Source organism: Gracilinanus agilis, chromosome 1 (genome assembly GCF_016433145.1).
Source record: "Gracilinanus agilis isolate LMUSP501 chromosome 1, AgileGrace, whole genome shotgun sequence".
NCBI classification, from domain to species: domain Eukaryota; kingdom Metazoa; phylum Chordata; class Mammalia; order Didelphimorphia; family Didelphidae; genus Gracilinanus; species Gracilinanus agilis.
This window is the reverse complement of record NC_058130.1, coordinates 784,691,900-784,718,311: the sequence shown is the minus strand read 5'-3', so window position 1 is coordinate 784,718,311 and position 26,412 is coordinate 784,691,900. Positions and strand designations below refer to the sequence as shown.

The following is a 26,412-nucleotide window of genomic DNA, read 5'->3' as shown; positions in this document are numbered from 1 at the left end:
ATGAGGATGCCAGAGACAGAAGAAAACCTAAAAACTGAGGAAACTATAAAACATTCATTTTGCCTTGCACCATTGCTCTTCTCTTGGTTAGGGTCCTGATTAATGTCCAATTGTGTTTCTTCAGGTGTAGCAGACAGACCAGAGCATGGACATCTAATGAAGGACAGGACATTTCTGGTCCTGGAGAGTTCCTCACCACTCCATGATTAAGGCAGTTAACTTTACTCTAGTCTGAGTGGTTTTCTCAGCCTTAGAACTCTGGCTAATCTTCAGGGAGATGTTGCTCCATATTCAGAAAAGAATTTCTCAACTGCTTTCTTCTTTTCTCCTCTCTCTTCTCCTCCAGCTTCCAGGATCTGAGCACAAGATAGGAAACCTTCCCTGCTTCCACCAGATCAATCCCATACTTTCCCAAGATGGGGACCTGGTAATTGGGATCTTTTTATCCTTGTTCTCAGTTGAAGTGAACAGTGTAACAGGAGCAGAACTGTTTGAAAGTCCTCCTAACAAAGCCTGTAAACCTTATCAGTAAGTGCCTCACTATCTCTGTAACATCCTTTTGCCTGTGATGAATAGAAAGAGAACTTTATAGATGAAACAGAACGCAGGTTCATGCACCATGAGTCAACAGATTCTTCCTCTCCCTTCTTGTCTCTTAATCCTTCACATCCTTAGCAGTTTTCTTTATGTTTCATTGACCTTCAGAGTTAAACAGAAAAAAAAAACTATTTTCATCTATTTCCCTCTCTTCACTCAACTGCAAATACCCATACCCAAAAAGCTCAGTCCTAATCAAGTTCAGTCTTTTATCATGTTGATTCCCTATTCCCAAGCTAATACTGATAATTTAAGAATAGAAGTGAATCCAAGACTCCTCAAATTAGGTTAATATTCTGACGTTCTTGAGGCACTATCACATTTATATCCTTGGACACAATTAGTGGTGTTGAATGTACTAAAATTGGCTAAGGAGACCTACTCTGTCTACAAGAATGAAAGCTCTCATATTTCCTTTCTACATTTGCCTATCTGATAAAGAGTGAGCACAGCATTTTTGATTCCTGGGATTTCCTACTTCAGTGAAGATGCTATATATGTCCCAGGTCCCCTATTATTGGAAGATATGCCATTAGATAGTCTCCCTATTGGGGGCATGTGAATTTACCATTTTCCTTGATGTTTCTTAGGACTATTTATATGTTCCATATAGGCAGAGCAGTCCAGGATAAGATATGCCAACAGAGCTGACTAAAGAACCCTGGGACAGAGTCTAAAACTGAGAAATAAGTAGACTTGGGCTTATTGGGAAGTTGAAGAAATACTCAGGATACCTGTATAGAATATGTTGAGTGAGATTTACAACTATCTTTCTGAAATGCCCACTCTTTCTCAGTGATGTCTGGAGTATTCTGATTTTCAGTAGGTTATATATGAGAAATTCCCATTTATCTAGTTCGGTTTTTCTAAAATGTAATCTAACAAAAGAAGAGGAGTTAAATTTCCTTTATGAGACATAGACAAACTGCATTGACATTTGTGCTGATGCCCAGGCCTTAGTGTTGTGCTTCATCCACTCTCCGCTCCATTGGTAGAAACCCTTGTTTACATAGCAGGTCCTCTCTGTGTATAACAATGTAAAGATGCCTATAAGCATATACAGGTCTGTACTGTGGAATTGAAATTGAGACAAAATTCACCATTTCCTAGGCAATTTCCCTTTTTGATAACTGAGGAAAAGAAGGTTAGCAATTAACTCTCTTATACTTATGGGAGACAAATTATAAAATACAATAAATGGTTCCTTGGCAGATGAGCATTCTGTCATCTTACCATCAAATACTGCTACGGATCTATCTTATTTTCTTTCACTTTTTTAACCACTCTAGATTCCTTTATTTACCTTTTTGTCTCTCTTTCCTCTCATAAATAAGGAGACATTCCAGATATTCTATAGGATCTAGATTGATATTTTGTATAAAGGGAAAAATCATCGAATCATTTTTATTATTGGTTATTTGTTTAATTCTTTAATATGATTATCATTATCTGTGGGAAGCTATTAAGAGAAAGTAGAATCTCAAATAGATGGGGGCAGCTGGGTAGCTCAGTGAGTTGAGAGTCAGGCCTAGAGACAGAAGGTCCTAGGTTCAAATCCAGCCTCAGACACTTCCCAGCTGTGTGACCCTGGGCAAGTCACTTGACCCCCACTGCCCTTTTCTTAAAAAAGCAATGTAGTCTTACTGAAAAAGCTTTGAGCTCTCTGCAAACCAACAGCAAAGAGGTTAACATTCTTCCCCTTTGGTCAGGAATGCAGCTCCTTGGTAAAGCCAAGCCCGAACCCACAGCAGAAGCACTTTGCCCAGTTTTAGAATAAACTGATGGGTCTCAAAAAAGTTGTTTAAGACAATCGAAGCTGGAAAATTCATGGGCTTTCCGTCCTACCAAAATGTTACCAGACTTTGGTTTCATGATAATAAATATAGCTTATAGTTTAGCACAGGTTTCATCTACACCTTGAAGCTTCTAAGGATTTTGTTTTGTCTATGGTAAAAATACAGTTCTGGGTAGTTGTGGGAAATTTTCCTTCTGCTTTTGGGTGAAAGGGATCTTTAACTTCATATATAATAAACCTGTGACTCCATTGTACCTCAGAGCACTTTGAGCTAACAAGCCATGCTTCCAATCTGTTTCGTTCTTTACATCTGATGACCACTCTAGTCCACTCAGAAAATCTCTGGTTTATAAAGCAAGATCTCTATAGTTATCCTCTTTTCTATCATTATTTTTCTCCATCTAGGGAGAATTGGTGGTTAGCCTTAGAAGGAAAGGGAAGCTTTAACATTCCATGGTGAAACTTTAAACAAAAATCCTGCTCTGTCCTAAGCCCTCTAAACTCTATGCAGTTTTTAAATTTAGTTTTGAGAATAGCATTCTCAAAGGGAAAGTAAGGGCTCTCCTTCTGTCTGTCATGATTCAAATTGAGAGGAAAATGAACAAAGTAAAAAAAGAATAAACACAAGTTCTGTAAACATCAGAAACCTTGCAAGTGCCTTCTCAAGACTGAACTTAAAATACTATGGATACTTTCATGTTAAGTGAGGTATTCATAACTTGTGACACCGTCATCCTCAACTTCTGTCTCCAATAAAACAGTCTGAGATTGTCTGAAAAGTGGAAGCTGCTGAAGAAATCTTAATATATTGGATATATTTTAAGGCAATTCCACAAATAGCTGAGGTGTTTGTTCTTTACTCTTAGATTCTTTGTTGAAGACCCGACACTAAATAAAAATCTTTTTAATGAATTTGGTTTTCTAGTCTTCTCAGTACTAATATTTGAAAAGAAAAAATTAGGAGGTAGGGAAATCTGAACCTGAAACTCATCTTCATGAGATATATAAGACAGGAACAAATGAAGATACTGGGAGCCCAAATGTGCAGTTCCTCCTTTGTACACACCTATATGAACAGATTTAAATCATTCATTTCCTTCCCTTGGAAAGGCCATTTCCCCAAAGACCCATATGGCAGTCATCCTCACATTTCATGGGCCATGATGCCTTTCATAAAGCCATCCCTTATTTCTTCATGGGAATGGTGCCTAAATTCTAATCTGCTTTCTTAGATATAAATGCCATTATCTATATCACCTTATATTACTTTTTTGGAATGTTTATTTTCTCACCCTTTATACAATTGTTCTTCTAGGGTCAAGGAACATCTAGATGTCTTATAGGATCTAGATGGATCTGGATGTTCTTTAGATATCTATTGTTAGAATGAGGGAATGACTCAGGCAAACACAGTCACATAAAAACTTAAAGCCAATAGTCCTCATTATCTTTGGAATCACAAGGAAGAAAGAGTATAGGAATAAGGCACATGGACAAGGCTATATTGAATATAAATAAAATGAGCTGAATAACTTGTTCAGTGCATAGTTTTGACTCACATGACTCAGGGAATTCTTCCTCCTGAAAAGTATTCTTTTTGTAGTAGTTGTTAATATTCTGTGGCACTCACCCCTACAGGTGGCTCCACAAAAATTACCAGCAGGCTCTGGCTCTACTATTTGCTGTAGAGGAGATTAACAGAGATCCCAATCTGTTGCCCAACATTTCCCTGGGATTCCACCTTTACAACACCTACCACAGTGATGAGAGAACCTTGGAGAGCTCCCTGAGGTGGCTTTCTGGGCAAGGCCAGCTCATTCCTAACTACAGCTGCAGGAAACAAGACAAGTCTGTGGCTGTTATTGGAGGAGTCACCTCAGCTCTCTCTGTCCAGATGGGGACACTACTCGACCTCTACAAGTTTCCACAGGTGAATGATTTTCAACCTAAGCCTTTCTCTATGCCTTTAGCAACCAAAAAATGTTATTACAATTATTATGAGTAATAATATAATAGCAACAACAATAACTAGCATTTATGAAATGCTTTAAGGTTTTTAATGTGCTTTATATAAATACTTTCATTGTTCCTCACAGCCACCACCTCAGGTACTATTATAAGCCTAATTTTACAGAACAAAATACTGAAACTGAGAAAAATTATGTTACTTGTCCAGGATCAGGCAGCTAAGAAGCTCCTGTGCTGATTTTTATCTCAGGTCTTCTTGACACCACTTAAATCCTCTTGTCACTGCACCTTCAAGTTGCCTCAGTCATCAGGGAAGATAAACTTCTCCTGGAGCATCATCCAAATTGTAGACTAAGAATACAATGGGAGTGACTTAGATTCCAGTTCATGAAAGTATATGATAGTTAACCTGGGTATATTTTCCCATTACACAGATGAAATCACTAAAGTTTGGAAAGGTTAAAATATCTACCCCCCCCCATTACACAATTAATTGGTACAAGATTAGGGATTAAAGTTTACATGCCTGGAATTCCAGTTGAAAACTTAACAGTCTATCACATCCCACTCTTGGTGTTTTATCTTTTCAAACCATTTAGTCCAATAGTGTTCAACATTAATTCATTGAGAAGAGTGTTGTGTACAAAAAGAGAATGAAGCATGAGCACTTGTATAGAAGGTACAAGTCTGAGGACCAATGGTAAGCCTATCTATAATGCTTTAATAAAAGAACTATAAGTACCTTTATGAAAATGCAGGTGCAGGAGTAAATTTATGACGTTTCTCACAGATAGGTCATTAGCTTTATTTATACACACATAAGACACAGATATACAAGTGGCATGAGAAAACTTTTCAGATGGTAGCTCACCTTTTAAAGACCAGAAAGTGTCTTCTAGGAACACTGGCCTTGCACATGGGCTAATGTACTTTTCAGCCTGGTTGCATACTGAGTTTTATCATTGTTTGTCAGGCATAGAACTGCCTGCTTTCTTAGTTTAGAAACAAGAACAGAAGTAGGAATGGCTTCCCAGAAGATAAATGAAGGAAAATGTGAGTCCTTGATTTAAATGAAATGGAGACCAGTTTTTAGTATGGAATTACTCATATCAAAGGAGGAGTAATTGAAGGCCTCCATTTACATCCTCACTCCTAATTTTAAAGCTTTCAGAGCTTCATTCAATATTTTTATCCCTAATATTTCTACAAATACAGGTTCAGGATATAGAAGCCTTGGAAAAGTAGCTCAGGGAGTCTTGTGGTTTCACTAGCATTAGGATTTCATAGAGTTCTGATCATACACTTGAAGACCAGTGAATGAAACAAAAACTGCTAGCTCAAAGGGCACAGAGATTAACTCTTCATTGGGATTTGGAAACCAAAATGAGAACCCTAAGGCAGGGGATACATGTGAAGAATTCATCTTGTATTTTTGTTGGCCAGAAGATATGCTACTGCATGCAGTCCTGGATAGGGAAAAGTGAAAATGGTGCATCCATTCTTCCTTGACCCTGACAGGAGAGGAGGAATGCATCTTCTTTCAGAAATGGCTACATCTTTCAAAGTGTGAAAACACTTTCTGTTTGGTATTAGAGGATCAGATATGTACCCACTTTGACAAGCAACAATAAGCAAGACCCGAAGCCATTCCTATAATAACATCAATGAACATTCTTTTTATTAATGAGAACAAATCTTGTGGTTGAAGGATGGGGATAAGGATTATAAGGTGTTTTTAACATTTTCGTATTTTACATTTTGAGCTCCATATTCACCTTCATAATCTTATCTCTCCACTACCTCTTGTGAAGTTAAACAATTAAATTTCAATTATACGTATGAAGTCATGCAAAATATTTCCATATTAGCCCTGTTGCAAAAAAAAGTGCATCTAACTGCACAAAAAAAAGAAAGAAAGAATATACTAGCGGGGCACCTAGGTGGCTCAGTAGATTGAAAGCCTGGCAGGTCCTGGGTTCAGATTTGGCTTCAGATACTGCCTAGCTCTGTGATTCTGGGCAAATCACTTAAACCCCATTGACCAGCCCTTACCACTCTTCTACCTTGAAAGCAATACACACTGTTGATTCTAAGGCACAAAGGTAAGGATTTGTAGTCTGAATTTAAATTCCTTAAGGTCTCCCGCTAGAGGTGGATAACATTTTTCATAATGTGTCCTTAGATGGTAAGGAACCATGTCCTTTTGTCAATCTTTGGACCATTGTCTTATTCAGAGTATCTAAATCCTTCACATTTGCTAATCATGACATTGTCCTCCTACTGTGTATGATAATACTGTTCTTATGCTCAGCTTATCTTCCATTAACTCATATAAATTTTCCCAAGCCTTTCTCAAATCATCCTGCTCATCATTTCTTAAAGTTGAAAAGGATTCCATTGCAATGATATACGACACCATTGTTCAGTCATTCTCCAATTGATAGGCGTAACCCCAACATCCAATTCTTGAATACCAAAAAAGAATTGTAATAAATATTTTTAAATATAGAATATTTTTAATTCCTTTGATGTTTTGGGGAAATATACCTAGTAGTGGTATGATTGGGTCAAAGGCTAAACTGACATTCCAAAATGATGAATTGGACATATAGAATGGTTGAACCAATTCACAACTCCACCAATAGTGCATTAGTGTCCCACTTTTTCCACATCCCCTTGCATATTTATCATTTTCCTTTTCTATTATATTATCCAATCATATAGGTGTGAGTAGTACATCAGAGTTCTTTTCATCAGCATATTTTTAATCAGGAGTGATATGGAGCACTTTTCATAGGCACATAGATAACTTTTATTTTTCTTCAGAAAATTACCTGCTCATCTCCCTTTACAATTTATCAACTAGGCAATGGTTTCATTTTTGTAAATTTTATTTGCTTCCCCATATCTTGGAGAAGGAGACTTTTATCGGAGAAACTTCTTGTAATTTTTTTCCTTTCACTGCCTTCATTTATCAGTCCCGGATTTTTTTTATTACTCTCCTTTCTCTTATTTCATTGCCCACTTACTTCCCTATTAAAAAACAAATATGTCTACACTCAGTTTTGTATATACATACTTACATCCATGATCCAAATTATGAGTGACATTCAGGTACTGCTGTAATCCCTCAAAATTTAATACTGCAATTTAAAAGTCCTTCCATGTCTATCACTTTTATGTGAAACTATTTATTCCATCCTTTCTCTCCTTTCCCTCTCTTCCTAGGGCATTCCTTTCTCTTATTCATCAATTTTTTTCAACATTCAAGCATAATTAGCACATTCCCACAACTTCTGCCTATATAGAATCCTGCCACTGCATCACATCACTGCTCCCTTGAGAATTCAGAGAGAGGAACAAATACAGAGATTTTCAGACATTAAAATGTCACTTGTATTAAACTGTGGACTAAAAATGACGTCATCTTTTCTGTCAACAAAAAAGGCCCATTTCCAAATTCACATATTTTTTCAGTTCTCTCAGTATCACCCGAGGACAAACTGATTCGTGGTTTGTTTTTTTCTCATCCAGATCAGCTATGGTCCATTTGATTCCATTCTTAGTGACAAGGTCCAATTTCCTTCCCTCTATCAGATGGCCCCCAAAGACACTTCTCTCCACAAAGGTATTGTCCTCTTAATGGTATATTTTGAATGGAGCTGGATAGGACTGGTCGTCTCCGATGATATGAGAGGTGAAAAATTCCTCTGGGAAATAAGAGGGGAAATGGTAAAGAAAGGTGTTTGTGTGTCCTTCACAGAGAAGATTCCCGTCAGTGAGAGAACACATATGGAATCACATGAGACCTTCATGCCCAGGATCCTAATATCATCAGTCAAAGTGATTGTCATCCATGGTGACACAGATTCTTTAATGATTCTAAGATACTCACAATTTCCTATAATTGGAATATTCAAGGTGTGGATTGCCACATCTCACTGGGACATTACTATGAGACCCCACCATAGTCAAGGTCATGCTTTCCATGGGGCTCTCACATTTTCATACTTGACAAGTGAAATTCCTGGATTCAAGTCGTTTCTTAAGACAGTAACTCCTTCAAAATATCCACATGATGCTTTACTTAGAGGATTCTGGATCTCTGCTTTTAGGTGCCCAGATCAACCAGAACAAGAAATATGTTCACCAAATGCTTCCTTGGAGACTTTACCATTGTGCTCTTTTGATATGACCATGTCTGGCTTCAGTTACACCATTTACAATACCGTCTATGCTGTGGCTTGGACTCTCCATGAAATATCTATAAGAAGATCAGAGAAAAGATCAAGGTTAAATGAAGAATATTTAGAACCTCATTCATGGCTGGTAATATCAAATGTTTGGTCACTACTTAACTATGGCATTTTGTGTATTGAAGGGATGAAATGGATAATGAACTCCCTTAGAAATATCTAATTCTATGATTATATTTTCCTCCAAGATTGTATTATTAATTTCCAACAATTGTGAGTTTTCATTTGAAGAATTGCTGTTTCTTTCACAGTCTTAGAGTTGCAAAAGACCTCTGGTTCCATCAAGCAGTCAGTCATGTGAAATGTACTGGAACTGCTTTCTCAACAACTTTGTTAGTGTACTTCTAGTCAGGGAATAAACTATCATTTCTCAATATACCTTATTCCATTTTGTGGCAGCTATAATTGTTGAAAATGTTTAAAAATGAATTTTCACGAAAATTCAATGATCCAGTCTTTCAGGAAAGAAGTTGCATTGGTCCTTCTGTGACTCTCACAGGGTGTCTGACCTTTAAGGTTACTTTTTCCATATTGCAGCTAAACTGACTCTATCATTCCATTCACTTTTAAAATTCATTAACCGAATCCTTAGTCTCTGTGGCATGGGTAATAGAAACTAGTGCTCCATCCTTATAAAAACCAAAACCAAATTCTGTTATTTTTATTATTTGTTATGTTCTTGAAACTATCCCTCCATAAAACAAGGGATAGGCATATAACGATCACTCACAGGATTGATCTCTGTTCTGATCACCATGGAATTGAGAACCAACTCTCTCTGACTTTGGCTGCTGGGCATGACATAGCCTGGTGACCTTTTGCTCTTATGAATTCACCATTTTTGACAGTATTAGCTCAGACACTTAATCATCTTTAGGCCTGCTGCAGCTCAGAAGTCCTGGACTTAATGATCCACCAGCTTCAGCCTCCCCAATAGCAGGGACTATGGGAATGTGCCATGGTATCCTGTAATAGCTTCTGTTTCTTTTTTGAGTCATTGCTGCCAGTTCAGTCTTCTGGGTCAAGTAGGCATAAAATAACCATTGTTCTATATGATCTCCATTCAGACCTTGAAAGACCATCATGTTCATAAAATTATGCATGAATTTCAGGGTATCATATTAGATTTTCATAGACTGTGTACTCCCTAATTCATCCCTTTCATTTTAAAGCCCTGCTGATCTAATCTCTAGATAGGAAGGCAAATATATTTTACTAACACTCATTTAAATATACTCCATCCTTTACTATGTGTTCCCTCAGTCTTGGAATTTAAGTTGTGACCTAGAGAGACAATGGTTCATAGTAATGTAAGAGTGGATCTGTTAGATTTCAAATCTGGCCTTTTGACATATTCTAGGTGATCATAGGCAATTCACTCAAGTACAGACCTCATGTTACCCTCCAAAAGAATAATTTGCCAATTCATATGGCAACTGCTGTTTTGATTTAGTAGAAGGTGTTTGTTCATCAAAGAGTTAACCAACCTGATGAAATTACAGGAATCCAAACTCTCTCTCCAGAATCTTCATCTTCTCAGATATAATCTTCTGAACCGTTTGGTGACATTAAACTAATAATTTCCTTCTAATGGTTTGTCTTTTCCTCATTGTGTATGTAGAAGATTTGCTTTGTTTCTTAAAAATGGAGTCTTTTATTTAGAAGAATATTCTGAAAATGATGCCAGAGAAATTACCTAAATAGACCTTTACAAGTTAGAGCATGAATAATTGAAGAAGATTAAATTTAGGAGTAATACTTCTAAAGTCTTACACTTGGCCTGCCTTCCCAAAAGGAACAGAAAGGCATGGTAAGACAAATAACATTTATTAAATACTAATAGTTTCCCAGGATCTTTACTAATTTCTATAGATATGAAAAGAAGCAAAAATAGCCCATACCCTTAAGAAGGTTACAATCTAATGGGAGAGACAAAAAAGAAAATAAATGTGTACAAATAAATAAGATAGAAAATGAATTGGAAAAAAGGAAAGAATTAATAGAAAAAACACTAGAATTAAGAGAGGGTTGAAAAAGTTTCCTTTAGAAGATGAGATTTGCAGCAGAAGTTAAAGAAAGCCAAAGAATCTAGTTGGTGTGGTGAGGAAGGAGAGCATATATGAGAGAAGTCAGAAAAGTGAAATCAACAGACCTAGGCAATAGATGAGATAAACAGGTGAGAGATACCAAAGACTCAAGACTGAAAATGAAATTAGGAATCTTGAAGATGGAAGCAACATTGAGGGTTCAAGAGGTTTTTTTCTGTATGTCCCAGTAGAAAGTTTTTAACAGACCTCCAAATAAAACTACAGAACTCTAAAAGACTACAAAACAGATCCAGTATTTCTCATCTAACACATAGATTGTACTTCAGTGGGAGCCCTTCCCTCATGTACTACCCAGTAATTGGGATTTCTTTTCCCTTTCAGCTTCACTCCTACCTGAAGAAAACCCAATTTAACAACAATGCTGGTGACCAGGTGTTTGTGGATGAGAATAGAAACTCTGAGGCTCAATATGCCATTATGAACTATGTGTTCTTTCCAAATTATACGGATGCTCTGGTGGAAGTGGGGCAGTTTCTCCCCAAAGCTCCATTGAGTCAAGATTTGAAAATCTGTGAGGATGCCATAGTGTGGGGTTGGTTGGATTCAAAGGTCAGACATATTTTAAATGTAAGATTGATACTTCTAAGCACAACAACAATTCTTGCCCTATTTGCTTTACTCATTAATTATATTTATGAATATGAGATAACCAGTGATTATAGAAAAATTATTGGCTAAAATAATGAAGTGATCTCACTGACCATCTAAGTCTATTGTCTTCATCTTTATGCATGAGGAAACTCATGATCATGGAAGGTAAGTAATTTTTTCATGATCACAAAGGCAATGAGCCTACTGGATTGAATTCTTTGTTGTTGTTGTTGTCCTTCTGTCATGTCCACCTTTATGTGGCCCTCTGTTATTTTTCTATGGGTTTTCTTGCCAAAAAAACAATGGAGTAGTTTGCCATTTCCTCCTCCAGTGTGTTCCCATTTTACATATGAGAAATTGAGGTAAAAAAAACTGAAGGTTTAAGTGACTTGCCCAGGGTTACATAGCTATGAAGTATCTAAAGCCCAATTTGAAAGCAGATATTCTGAGCCTCAGACCTACTCTATCTACTGCACCACCTAGCTTTCCTAAAAGATATATGTGTGTGTTTGCAAATAAATACGCAGATAAATGGGTGTACAGATGTCTAATTTTTCCAATAAGCAAAAAACCTAACCTTTCTTTCCCATTTAAAATTTTTCCTCTTCCAAATTAAAAATGAAATAACAAAACCCAATTAGTAGTGAAGCAAAAGAGTTTCCCTACTAGTTTTGTCCAAAAAATATTATTTCTGATTTTGCATTTTGCATCCCTCACCTCTGAATAATAAAGTAAGTAGCACATTTCATCTTTCATACTCTGGATTTGTGGTTCATTATTACAAAGATTAGAGTTCCTAATACTTTCAAAAATTTTACCATATCATTGGGTTTACAGAATTAGGTCATCTGGTTCTGCCCATTTCACTTGGCGTTAGTTTACAAAATTTCTGCCATTTCTCTGAAACATAATTGCATTTCATAATATATACAAACACCTAAATATTAGTATACATAAATATACAATTGTGTCCATGTTGGTGTTCATCCTTCATTTCAAGAAGTACCAATGACTTCAAAGAGTTATATTTTGATTTGTGTGAATTGGGTTAAGTAGAGCAAATAGTACAAAATCATCAGCCTCACTCTCTCTTCAAACACATGAAAGTCCAGTGGCAAGACAATAGTATGGACGATTGGAAATTATTCAAGTGCAATGGATGACCTTGGGATCTTCGATATCTGACCAAGTTCTAATACCTCCACAGGACCTAATTCAGCCTCCTTTATGGCCACTGAAACAAACTGCCCTCATCCACCCTTCCCATTCTGGGAAGCCTTCAGATACTATGGATAGACATCCCACTAACTCACCAACAGGTCTGAGTCCTCTCAGTTACCCTATGCCTTGCATGCTACATAAAGCTCCTGAAAGTCGGAGGTGGGAGTTATTTGAAAGGGAAACATTAAACATAAATGAAAAGCTCTGAAAATGGCTCAGCAAGACTCCACACCAAAGGTACTAGTGCTCCAGAAATATACCATCTAACCCATTATATAAATCACAACTTGTTCAAGCATTCTTTAATTTATGAGTATCACCTAAGATTCCCATTCTTTGCCACTTCAAAAAGAGTTAAAAATATTTTGGACATCCTGACTGACAGTTTATTTTGCTTAGGCCATATCCCTCCTTTAATCTACCTTCTCTCTTACTCTTCATCCTATTTCTTGTTTTATTCTTCCATCTTCTCCTTTTCTGCATAGTTCATATATGAATGAAGTTGAATGGTTAACAACTCCCCTCCACTATTCCATATTCACACAGATATCTCCTTTGTGCACTCTGATTATGTGAGACAATATCTCTAGTCTTCCATTCCTTTTCCCATCTCATTCATTTCTCTTCACATCTTTCCACTCTTTTCTTGAGATCATCAAGGATTATAGATCCACTGCGAGGTATACTCTAATTAGTCTACATTTATTATGTAAAGCAATAAGGTTCAGAGGTAGCATATGAATTATCTCCCCACATTAGAATATAATCTTATGTTTCATTAGTCTTTTATCATTTTACATTTGTTGTTTATATTTTTATGATTTTCTTAACACATTTATTCATGTCAGCATTTCAATTCAGTTAAAATCTTTTCAGGAATTTTATTTTGTACTTCTCTACTTCTTTAATGATCTGTCTTTTTTCCTTTTATTATTATATTTAGTTTCCCTAGGGAATTTATTATGGGTTATAAACCTATTTCCTTTGTGCCCTAGAATATGGTATTTCAAATTCTCCAATCCATAAAAGTGTTGGCTGCTAAATTATGTGTGATCTTGACTGTCATTATTTAGGTAATGAATTTTTTTCTGGACTCTGGATGCTTCTAATATGTGTCATTTGGGTGGGAAACTCTGAAGTTTGTTGAGAAATCTCCTCAGAATTTTCATTTGGGGCTTCTTTTGAGGAGGCAAACAGTGGATTCTTTCTATTTCCACATTAACATCTGATTGGAAGATTCTTTTAAGATTTCTAGAAGGCACCAGAACCAAGATGGAAGAGAAGGACCCTCTTAATATTTCCCAATTTATACTTCAAAAAATTTGGATGTAACATCTCAAAATAAATTCTGGAGCCATAGAACTAACAAAAAATAAAGAGAAATAATTTTTTGAGCCCTAGATAAATTAGAATATCTGCACTAAGGGTCTATTGCAATGGGGTGGGAGTGGAGTTTGGATCAGCAGCCCAAGACAGTTTCTGCCTCAGGAAGGCAACATAGACTTTAGGAGTGACTGAATCAGCAATAAACACTTCCAGAGCTCTCAGCTACAGATAATAAGGGAATCAGACAACTGGTCATAAGATTATGTGGTTCCTTTTGCTGGATATGGATGATGGACTCAGTTGCATTGATGATACACAGATTCAGGACACAATCCTGGGTCATTGTCAGAGGTAGAGGTCTCAGGGTGAGGAGGGGCACTAATTCAGTGGCAGAAAAACAGTGGAGCAGGGGACCCAGGTCACAGTGCCAGGGTGGAAAAGAGGACTTGTGATCACTCCAATAAAAAAGCATAGGTCAAAAGAGTATTAAATACACCTCTCTTCATATCATACTACCTTAGAAGAACTAAAAATGAATAGATATCCAGAGAGAGATCAGAAGCTAGTTGTTACAGAACCTGAAGTTAAAGTCAGTACCCACTTCACCACAAGAATAATGCCAAACTTTGACCACCTTTAACCGTTTGGAAGTTAAAAGGCAAAAGAAGGACAGAAAATGAGTGAACAAACAAACAAAAAAAGAATATTGGAAGTTATTTGGGGAGGGCAGGAAAGACCAAAACAAATATTCGGGGGAAAAAATCATAGTCAATAAGATAGCATCCAAAGCCTCAAAGAAACATATGAGGTTATCACAAGCTCAAAACAAACATCTACAGGAGCTCAAAAAAGACTTGAAAACTTAACAATAGAGGTTGAAGAATAATTGGGAACAGAAATGAGCAATGTAGGAAATTCTTGGAAAAAAATGTTAAAAGCTTGATAAAGGAGGTACAAAAATTTTTAAAGAAAAATAGTACTTTAAAAAATAAAATAAACTACTTGGATAAAAGAGGGAAAAAATTCACTAAAGGGAAGAAGTCAAAAACAAAATTGGCCATATGGAAGAAGATGTGTAAATTTTCACTGAAGAAAAAAAGTTTTTAAAAAATAGAATTAGCCAAATGGAAAAGAGGTATAAAAGTTCATTGAAGATAATAGTTCTGTAAAAATAATAATTCAGCAAATGGACACTAATGATTCCAAGGGACATCAAGAAACAATAAGACAGGGGCAGCTGGGTAGCTCAGTGGAATGAGAGTCAGGCCTAGAGACGGGAGGTCCTAGGTTCAAATCTGGCCTCAGACACTTCTCAGCTGTGTGACCTTGGGCAAGACACTTGACCCCCATTGACTACCCTTACCACTGTTCTGCCTTGGAGCCAATACAGAGTATTGGCTCCTAGATGGAAGGTAAGGGTTTAAAAAAAAGAAAAAATAAGACAAAGTCAAAAATGAAAAAGGGAGAAATGTAAAAGATCTCATTGGAAAGACAACTGAACTGAAAATAGAATCAGGTAAGATCATTTAAGAATGATTTAATTACCTGAATCCATGATCAATAAAAGAATTGCAAAAAATTACTCTCAAGGAACTTTCAGGGTAAACTATCCTAATATTCTAGGGCCAAGGGGTAAAAGAGAAATAGAAAGTATCCACTGATCTCCTCATGAAAGAGGAAATGAAATTTCCCAAATGAAATTTGGGATAGGATAATTTGAGAAACAGGATAATTCCAAAATGAAAATTCCCAAAATGTTATGGTCAAATTCCAGAACTCCCAGGTCAAGGAGAAAATAGTGCAGCAGTCAAAAAGAAAAAATTCAAATATTTCAAAGCTACAGTCATGAAAACAAGATTTAACAACTTCTACATTAAAGGATGAAAGTATCTAGAATGTGATATTCCAGAAGGCAAAGGAGTTTGGATTGCACCCAAGAGTCACCTATCCAAAAAAAACTGAATAAAATATTCCATGGGGGAATGGGCATTTAATAAAGCAGAAGGCTTTCAAGCATTCCTTGTGAAAAGATCAGAACTAAATACAAAATGTGACTCTCAAATTCAAGACTCAAGAGAAGCACAAAAAGGCAAACAGGAAAGAGAAATCATAAGGGATACAATTATATTAAACTTACTGGAAAGATGATACTTATAACTCCTAAGAACTTTATCATTACTAGGGAAATTAGAAGTATGCACAAACTAAATGAAGGGCATGACTTGACTATGATACTATAATATCTAAAAATATAAAACTAAGGTTTGAGAAAGATGAATGCACTGGGAGATGGGTTAAGAGATAAATAATTAGAATTGGGTAAATTATCTCACTTAAAAGAGGTACAAAAGAGAGTTTTACAATGGAATGATTGGTGGAGGAAGTGGAGAGGAAAGAGCTTGAACCTTATTCTCATCAAAAATGGATCAAAAAGATGAACATACACACTCATTTGGGCAGAGAAATTGATCTACCCGTACGGGAATAGATAAGGAAAAGAGAATAAGAAAATGGAGTGAGAAAAAATTGGAAAGATAATTGTCAGAAGCACATCTTTTTAGGATGATCAGAGTAGAAGAACAGAGAGGAGGATAAAGAGGAGGTCATAGAATAGAACATAATACACAATAATCACAACAATTTTAATTGATATTTCCCTAATAAATGCTTCATTTCTCTAATAAATAGAAAAATGAATCAAATGTAAAAGACTACAAGTCATTCCCCAATTGATAAATGATCAAAGGATGTGGACAGATAGTTTTGAGATGAAGTAATCAAAGCTATCTATAGTTACATGGAAACGTGATCTAAACCACTATTAATTAGATAAAGATTAATTAGAGAAATATCAACTCTGGGGTACCATCTCACACCAATCAGATGGCTATTATGACAGAAAAGGAAAATGAGAAAATTGGATGGGATATGGGAAAATTAAGACACAAATGCACTATAGGGGAGTTGTAAACTGATTCAACTATTCTGGGAAGCAATGTAGAACTATGACCAAAGGACTATGAAACCATGCAGATCCTTTTACCAAGGAATACTATTACTAGAGTTTTGTGCCAAAGGTATAAAAAAACCAAAAGAGGAAAAATATCACAAAATATTTATAACAACTCTTTTTGCAATGGCAGAGAATTAAAAAGTGAGAGAGTGACCATTAGGAAATGTTCAAATAAAATGTAATATATGATTGTAATGGAATACTATTGTACTATAAGAAACTGCAAATAGGATGATTTCAGAAGAACTTGGAATGACTTACATGAACTGATACAGACTGAAGTGAGCAGAATCAGGAGAACACTGAACAGTTGGACCATAACAGCAATGTTGTTCAATGAACAACTCTGAATGACTTAGCTATTCTCAGCAATACAATGATCCAAGACAATCCCAAAAGACATAGTGAAAAATGCCATCTGCCTCCAGATAAAGAACTAATGGAGATCATACCAAAGCATACTATATTTAACTTTCTTTCTTCATTTTTCCTTCTCATTTTCTTCCACAAAAGGACGATTACTGAAAGATGTTTTGCATGAACTTACATTTAAAATATTTATCAAATTACTAATCATTTCACTAAGAGGGGAAGAGAAGAAGAGAATTTAGGATTCAAAAAAATATTTAAAGAGCTAAAGAAATTGTCGTTACAAATAAGAGGTCTGAGGGGAGCAGCAGCTAAGTGGCTCAGTGGATTGAGAGCCAAGCTTAGAAATGGGAGGATTTGGAGTCTAATCTGACCTGACACTTCCTAACTATGTGACCCTGGGCAAGTCACTTAACCTCTAATGCCTCATCCTTACTGTTCTTCTGGTTTGGAAGCAATACACAGTACTCAAGGCATGAGTTAAAGACACAAGTAATTGGTTGGAAAAATTAAAAGAAAAAGAAAAATATTTCAGGAATAATGTTATTTGGTTTCTGTCTTTGGTCATAGAATTTCAATAGTCCAAACATTAATCTTTTTCTTCTCATTATGTTTTAGAAGTCACTTGTTTTTCCAAGAAATTATTTGGCTTTTTTATTTTTCTCTCTTTTAAATTTAATTCAATGTTTCTTATTGTTTCATAAAGTCAGTGACTTCTGTTTATTCCATGTTTATTTTCAGAGTCTCTGTCTTGGATAAAGTTGTGTACCTCTTGTTCAAATCTGATTAATTACTTTGCAATTCATTCCTTGAAATCTGTCATTTCTTTTCCATTTTTTCTCTACTACTTAAATGTCATTGAAGAAATCATTTTATCTCTTTAGAAAACCCTTGCTTCATCTCTTTAAGGAATTCTATGTGAGCTTACATAAAATCTTTCTTTTCCTTTGAGTTTTTTGTGCATATTTTGTGGTTTTATTCTGGGTTGTTTTTTCAACATCCACAGTATTCTGATAATTTTTATTCTACTTTTATTTGTTTGATCATTCTTCTCATTCATATCTTTACTTTGGATTTGGCTCACGTTCACATCAGCTACAGACATTTCTAGAGGGGAAGGTTAGAATAGTCATCTTGCTATTTTCTGAGGAGCATTGACTTTGGTGTTATTCCAAGATATCAAGATAATTCAGGTGATGATATTAATATTTCACTGTTTTCAAAATGGCCTGATTCTGAATAAAGGCTGTTTGCTCACCCTCTCCCATCCCCTGAACATTGCTCTGAAATCTCTTCCTTTTTGACCTGGATTTGGATTAAAGCAGCAATAGAATGATTCAGTCAGGGGGCAGCTACATGGCTTAGTGGATTGAGAACAAGGACTAAAATGGAAAGTACTGGGTTCAAGTGTGATCTCAGACACTTCCTAGCTATGTGACTCTGGGCAAGTCAATTAATCCCCATTGCCCATCCCTTAACACTCTTATCCCTTCAAACCAATACACAGTGTTCATTATAAGATGGAAGGAAAGGTTTTTTTTAAAAAAATAAAAATGTAAAAAAGAATTACTAAATCAATTTAAGCAAAAATAGACTATCAACCATTTGGGAAGCTTTGCTGATTCAGAATGACAGAATTGCTGTTTCTTTTGGGTTAGGGAATCCTGCTCTGCTTGTTTCTCTGCACACCTCAGGCTGGGAGAGAAACTGGTGCCAAGACACTGCTCTGCACTCAGGATGGGAGCCACAATGTTATCATTTTTTACTGAAAGTGCTCCTCTCATAGAAAAACATAGAGAATCTAAGACCAATCTTTATCCCAGAAAGTCATCCATGTGCACAATTTCCCTTTTTATTGCACCCTGGATCTGTGATTAAAATTGGTTGGGGGTGTTCGTAGAGGTCTAGGACCTGCTCTTTCCCTGGTGCACAGTTTCATATGATATGACATACCCTACACATACCCTTTTCCTAGTGTCTATAGTTCCCTTTGTCATTTTCTTTTTTTCCCCATCTCAGATCTCTTACACAAAATGACTAATGAAAAAATATTTTGCATGAGAAAAGGAATATAAAAGGAAGGGGCAAGGGAAGAGGCATTTATCAAGCACCTGGTGTGTTCCAAGTGGTTTTATAAATATGATTTTACCCTTCCAACAGTCCTTTGCTTATTATTGATATTGATCAATATTGTTCTTGATCCCATTTCAAAGTTTAGTAAACTGAGGCAGACAAAGGTAAAATGATTTGTCCAGGGTCATATATTTAATATGTTTCAGATCTTCCTGACCTCAAGCTTAATAATATATCTATAGTACAACTTACCTGTCTTTGAGGTGACCGTCAAGCAGAGTGACATAGATAAGATTCCTTTTTCTCTGCCCCAAACCTCAGCAGCTCTCAGCTAAAGATGCATATTTCACTCTTCTGTTATTCTTTTAGGTTCCCTGTGCAGTATGTAGTGACAGCTGTGGTCCTGGATTTAGGAAGACCCCTTTGGAGGGGCAGCCTGCCTGCTGCTTTGACTGCTCTCCTTGCCCAGAAGGAGAAATTTCCAGTCAGAAGAGTAAGTTTCTGCAGGGGACTCACTTCACATGATTTCTGACATAGAAAATAAGTGATAAATTATTCTTGTAGTCATCTACAAGCCCCAGGAACATCACTTTCAGAGGAACAGAGCATCTGGGACCCAAGAATACACGAGAAATATTCTGAACTAAGAAATCATGGGAAGGGTCCTTTGATCTCATGACACAATGAGAAGTGTGATCTATAGGGATAAAATTATTTGATCTCTTATTTCTTGGAGGAACTAAAATCTCTTATTCTTCTTCGGGATATAATGGTTAGTGACTAGCGGGTATGTATATATGTATATTTCTATAAATATGTCCATGTGGATATGTCTTTATATGTTTGTGTTAGTGTGTGTGTGTGTGTGTGTGTGTGTGTGTGTGTGTGTGTGTGCTGTGTACTGAGGTGGAAGCCTGGGTGAGATCATCCCAGGAAACAGAGTTCCAGTTCAGCAATATATCAAAGGTGCTGATTGAAATGAGACAGTCTGAGTGTCTCAGGTTATACAGCATTCTTTAGGTTGAGTGGTTTAAGGTGAGAAGTTTAGTCTAAGATCAATCTGCAAAGGCCATTAAAATAACATGATTCCATGTGCAGATAGAGAGCAGTAACCATCACCACTACATACTATTCCAGGGGGAATGGCATGTTCTCTTAATGCTGTGCTGCCCTCCAACATTACAACACCTGGGACTGGAGTGTGAGAGTCCAAGAATACCTGAAAGAGCAGATTTGTGCTAGAAGAGGTGAGATTTTTATAGGATTTAAATTTTGGAGTAAGGAAGCTAATATCAGGCACTAGATGTCTGTTAGCTACAAAAATAAGGAAGAGGAAAGAGAGCAATTAATATTTCACAGCAATCTTTCTTATCTAAAATAAGATGCATAACCTGGAAGCTTTTGTGAATTAAAGCTACCTGCATCAAGATGTTCTTTCTTCCCTCTCTTTCTCCCTCTCACTGTTCTGCCTCTCCTTCTGTCAATGTCTCTAAAATTTTATCCATCTCTGTCTCTGTCTCTTTCCCTCTTGCTCTATGCCTCCACTTACTTTGCCCCTATTTCCCTCCCCCCTTTTTCTTCTTCTTCCTCTTGCTCCTCTTTTTTTCTCTCCATAACTTTCACCTTTCTTCCCCTTCTCAATTTTTGCCATTGCCAAGCATGATCCACTTCTGAACTGAACTTTTCTAAACTCCGTATGTGACTTTAACTGTGCTTTCCAAGTGGGTATGTTCAGCCAAAAATGAAAATCTCAGCCCCAGGAAAAGGAGGAAATAATGCTCTCTCTCTGGGACTAAAATTCTAAGAATTCATATAGTTAGGTTTTAGAACTTCTCAACATCTGCCCACAGAGAAAAAAGGTGATATCATTTTTAAAGGGAAATTTCCAATTAGGAACTGCCTCTTCCACTGCACCTATGTAAAACTTATTGCCTTATATTACTGAGTCTCAACTGAGGGGTTGAGTGACTACTGTTGGATTACAAGAAAATATGTTTCAGAGGGAAGAATTGAACCCAGGTCCTCCTGCCTTTGCAATCAGCTACCAACTACATCATATTGAATATGGAGTGACATCAGAAAATGAATAATCTCAGGAGATTAAGGAATGGGGCATAGTTAGGATGAGAATACAACTGGATCAAAATATCTTTGAAGTCAATATATCATCACATCTAGGAAAGACTAGATGCTTATGACTCGTCCATTGGTATTGCATTTGAGCCTTGTCTTAAGACTTTTTTCAAGTCAAGATAGAAGGGAAAAGAGGAAAGTAGAAAAATATTGATTCTATGACAAATTCCTAGAATGTAGACAGTGAGAGGGAATTCTTTATTCCCTTTGTCTATTTTGAGTTAACATATGGTTAACAATAACTTAAGTACCCCTACTTTGTACTTCACCAGATTATGAAGACAGGATTAACTATCCTTTGTCTACTTTTGAATTGAATCAACAAAAGCTTGAACACCCTACTTAGTACTAGGTGGAGGAGCTAGGAAGCCACATAGAGAGCTCCACCCTTTCAACTCAGCCAGGAAATAAGAGTTCTCACCCTCAGAAACTCAATTAGCCAGGAAACTGTGAATCCTTCTCATAATAATTTACACCTCCAGAGGGTGAGAAGTGAATCCCACACACACTGCCCTATGTGCAGTGCTAGACAATTTGGAAGCTGTGATTGGTTGTTGTGAAGGGAGGAAGGGACAAGAAGCCTCTATAAAAGGCTGTGAATTTCTGGGGCTGGGAAGTTGGCTTTAAGAAGGAAGTCAGCTTCAAGAAAAAAAGTCGACTTAAAGAAGAGAGTCAGCTTCAGGAAGAGTGAGCTTCAGGAGTCATCTTCAGCTCGAGATGCCTTGACCTGCCTTTTTGAGGGAACATGGGTGAGTGAGCAGCTGGTTTTCCTTTCCTGATTTCTGGAGAGAGTTTAACTTCTGTTGAAAGGGTTAACAATTGTACCTGGCTGAGTCAAGCACCAGAGCAATATTTAGTGTGATAGACCAGACATCTTCTCTATTCCTCTTTTTTTCTCTACTTTCACAATTTCCACCTCTTTTGTAAACAAAAGCTTTTAAAAGTCATTTTGACTTTGAGCTATAATATTTTAAATTGGTGACCACCATATTATTTATAATTTTCATATATTTTAGTCAAACCATTAAAATTTAATTCCTATAAGACAAAGTCTATAACTTACCATTATCTGTTCTACTACCTTGCTGTGGTAACATATGAGTCTCCCTCCTGAAATCAGGGATATTTATTGATTTAGTGATGATTATAATGATGATAATTATTATTTTAATTAGCATTTATTTATAGTGCTTTGATTTTGTGCTTTATCTATGCTATTTCATTTCAACTTCACCACAATTACATGAGGTAGATGCCATTATTATCCCTATTTCACTAGTATAGAAACTAAGACAAAGGTGAAGTGACTTACCCATAGTCACCTACCTAATAAGTGTCCAAAGCAAGATTTAAACTTGTGCATTCCTGACTCCAAGCAACATAGCAAACTCATGTTGTGATTTACTTAGACTTTATAGTAAAATGAGAGTCTCTCTGTAGGCATTTCTTAAACCACCAGCAGACAAGTCTGTTGGGATTTTCACCTCTAATGTCACAGACAGAATGCAATTCAGAATTTGGGGCCTGTATTGGACCTGAAAGATTCAAGTTATAGAAGATAAAAAAGAGAGGTAAAGGTGAAGAAGAAGAAAAAAGGAATCTGGGGAAGAGATTACCTGCTCATAGAAATATGACTCTAGAGGGTCAGGGAAGGTTTTAGGAATGCCATTTGTGGGGCACCTGGGTAGCTCAGTGGATTGAGAGTCAGGCCTAGAGACAGTAGTTCCTAGATTCAAATCCGGCCTTAGACACTTCCCAGCTGTGTGACCCTGGGCATGTCACTTGACCCCCATTGCCCACCTTTACCATTCTTCCACCTAGGAGCCAATACACAGAAGTTAAGGGTTTAAAAATAAAGGAATGCCATTTGTGAGGTGAAATTAAAGAAGATTTCATAGATCTGAATGAGTAGATTAAAACAAGGTAAATTAACCTTTGCAAAAACAAATGAAAAACAATACAGCCTATGACCCAATGAGAATTTATGTTGAATTTCTGATTAAACCATGCTATTAAGATATTACAGAATTGAATATTAGATGGAAGGCATCAATATGATGAGCATTAACAGACAGCCAGTTAAAAAGCAAAATATAATTTGTCCTTTCTGATCACAATGGAAGTAATTCCTATATTCAGAGAGCTTCCATTCTCATGGAGGAGTCAACAGGTATAAACATCTGCACAATATGTATAAAATTCACACAAATTCATTTTGGGAGGAGATTAATTGGGAGCTTGAAAGAATGAAGAAAGATTAATAAAGGCAATCTTTTCCTAGAGTTATTGATGTAGAATACAGCAGAATCACTCAGAAGTAATCTTTACAGTTTCCAAGTTTATTGGACTAAAAAAATAAGTTAAAAGTAACAAATACAGTTAAGTGAAAGGAATACAGAGAATCATTGTGATCTAAAACCAGTCAATGATAAAGAACATGAAAAGATTGGATCTAGCCTTAGGTGCCATGTTATTTACTAAAGGCACTGAATTTTAGCAAAGAGAGAAGGGGATCTTGTGACAATTGGAGTCAGAAGAAGGTGTCACAGCTAGCATGCCTATTTCCTATATCTGGGCATAGAGATAAGCCTTTGAATCTAAACTTTGAGTCTTTCTTTGTCTATTACAGATGTAGAACATTGTACAAAGTGCCCGGAGGAAGAATATCCAAATAAGCAGAAAGATCGCTGCCTTCCCAAGGTTGTCACCTTCCTGAATGTGAAAGAACCTGTGGGGATAACTTTGACCTTCATGGCTGTCTCCTTCTCTTTACTGACAGCTCTGGTTCTGGGGGTCTTCTTGAAGTTCCAAGACACTCCCATAGTCAAAGCCAATAACAGGACACTTAGCTATACTCTCCTCATCTCCCTTATCTTCTGTTTCCTCTGCTCCCTGCTCTTCATAGGCCATCCCACCACTGCCACCTGCCTCCTACAACAAACAGTGTTTGGAGTTGTCTTCACGGTGGCTATTTCCTCCATTTTAGCCAAAACCATCATAGTGGTTCTGGCTTTCAAGAGTATCAGACCAGGGAGCAGGATACGCATGTTCATGCATTCTAGAGTGTCTGTCTATGTTGTCCTCATATGCTCAGGATTGCAAGTGATTTTCTGTGGCATTTGGTTGGGAACCTCCCCACCCTTTCCAGAGGCAGACACACACTCTCAATATGGCCACATCATCCTTAAATGTAATGAGGGTTCTGCCATTGCTTTTTACTGTGTCTTGGGCTACATGGCCCTTCTGGCTCTGGGAAGCTTTCTTGTAGCTTTTCTGGCCAGGAACCTGCCTGATACCTTCAATGAAGCCAAGTTCATCACCTTCAGCATGTTGGTATTTTGCAGTGTCTGGGCCTCTTTTCTGCCCACATATCAGAGCACCAAAGGGAAGGCCATGGTGACTGTGGAGATCTTCTCCATCTTGGCCTCCAGTGCTGGGCTACTGGGCTGCATCTTTATTCCCAAATGTTATGTGATCCTCCTGAAGCCAGACAGAAATACCCAGGAACAAATTAAGAATAAATGAGATTCCAGAGGCAAGATTTTTTCTGGAGCACAATCTTATACTTTCTGTTCCTGGAATGATGGGCTTGAAGAATAATCCACATTCATCTAGCATAGTCATATTTATCTGTTTGGGAGATGTTTGAACCCTAATTAATATATCGTGACATTCACTCTGGATACTTTCCAAGTTCCCCTCTCATACATGGACTGTATCCCCCAATTTTGATGACACCTGCTGTTCTGACCATGTTGATGCTAATTTTGATGATGCTGCTACCAATGCAATGGGTTCAACCTGAGAACTTCAAATTGTCAGAATGTTGGATGCTCTCAGTGTCATCCCTTGGGCAATGGGGAAGTGGGAGGCCCAGAGTTGTAAAGAAATGCTCCCATTTCCAACAGCCAGTGTCAATTCCCATCAAGGATTCCTTCACACTAGATTCAACAACAACCTAAATGGCTGAACTCCAGGAACTTTAGCTTTTTTTCTATAGCTGCACAGGTCATGACATGTTCTTCCTCTAATTTCAAGCCAGTTTCTATTTGAATAATCTGCTGACACAAAGACTCAGTGATCTTTTAAAAATGATTAAGGAATTAGTCATGCCAGTTAACATTTGATTGGTTCACTTATTCAGTCAAATTGCATTAGCTTTTGTGGAAATTAATACTGAATTAGGATTTTTTAAAGTATTTTTCCAGTTAGCCCCCAGAAAACAATCTGATTCTAAAGACAGAATTAAACAAGTTCTCCCCAGGCTACAAAACTGGGATAGGAACTCCCTTCTTTTGTTAAGACTCTGAAAAGATAAAGGAATGGCTCACCATGGTGAACCCTGAACCCTTAAAAAGATTAAAGGAAGTCAGAAAGCTCTAGCAGTCATGTTGGACTTACTTAACTTTGCCACAGCCACTTGGCAGAAAGGAAAAGTTGGGCTAATGTTTTCTTTGTATGAAGAAAGACTCAGATTCCCCTGTTATGAAGCAATGACAGAGGGGTTGAGGTCTCTAAGTCCACCTCCTGGGTGGCTGATTACCAATCACAGATGTCCTAAGATGTCAAGGAGAGGGAATGAGTGGGGATCTAATGAATAGTATATAAACCTGCACCAGAGGAGGACAACTTCTTTTACTCTCTTTTTTCCACCCTCCCAGATTGTGGAGTGATGCAGTTGACCATATTAAAATGTCTTGACCAGTCAATAAATACTTTTAAAATTAACAAATAGTGTCTCTTGAGAATTTCACTCCTTACTTTTTTACAATTGGGAGCTATAAGAAATAAGGAAGTCTCTGGGCCATAATTCTGAACTGAATATTCACTTTATTTGTGGGCAAATAGAGTCAGTGATCACACCCAGATATCTTGTGGACATTCATAGTTTTTTTTAATAACCTTTGAACAATTGATTCAAAACACTGATTAAAAAATCCATGTACTCAAAGAATATTACCT

At 36.9% G+C, this 26,412-nt stretch overlaps 1 protein-coding gene and 1 pseudogene across 1 annotated transcript in view; both read left to right on the top strand.

Moving 5' to 3' along the window:
• The window catches only part of LOC123245883 (immunoglobulin lambda-1 light chain-like), a 1,010,762-nt gene that overhangs the window by 860,574 nt on the left and 123,776 nt on the right, over positions 1-26,412 (top strand). The gene's annotated exons all lie outside the window — the stretch shown is intronic.
• LOC123245817 lies at positions 263-25,050 on the top strand (annotated as a pseudogene).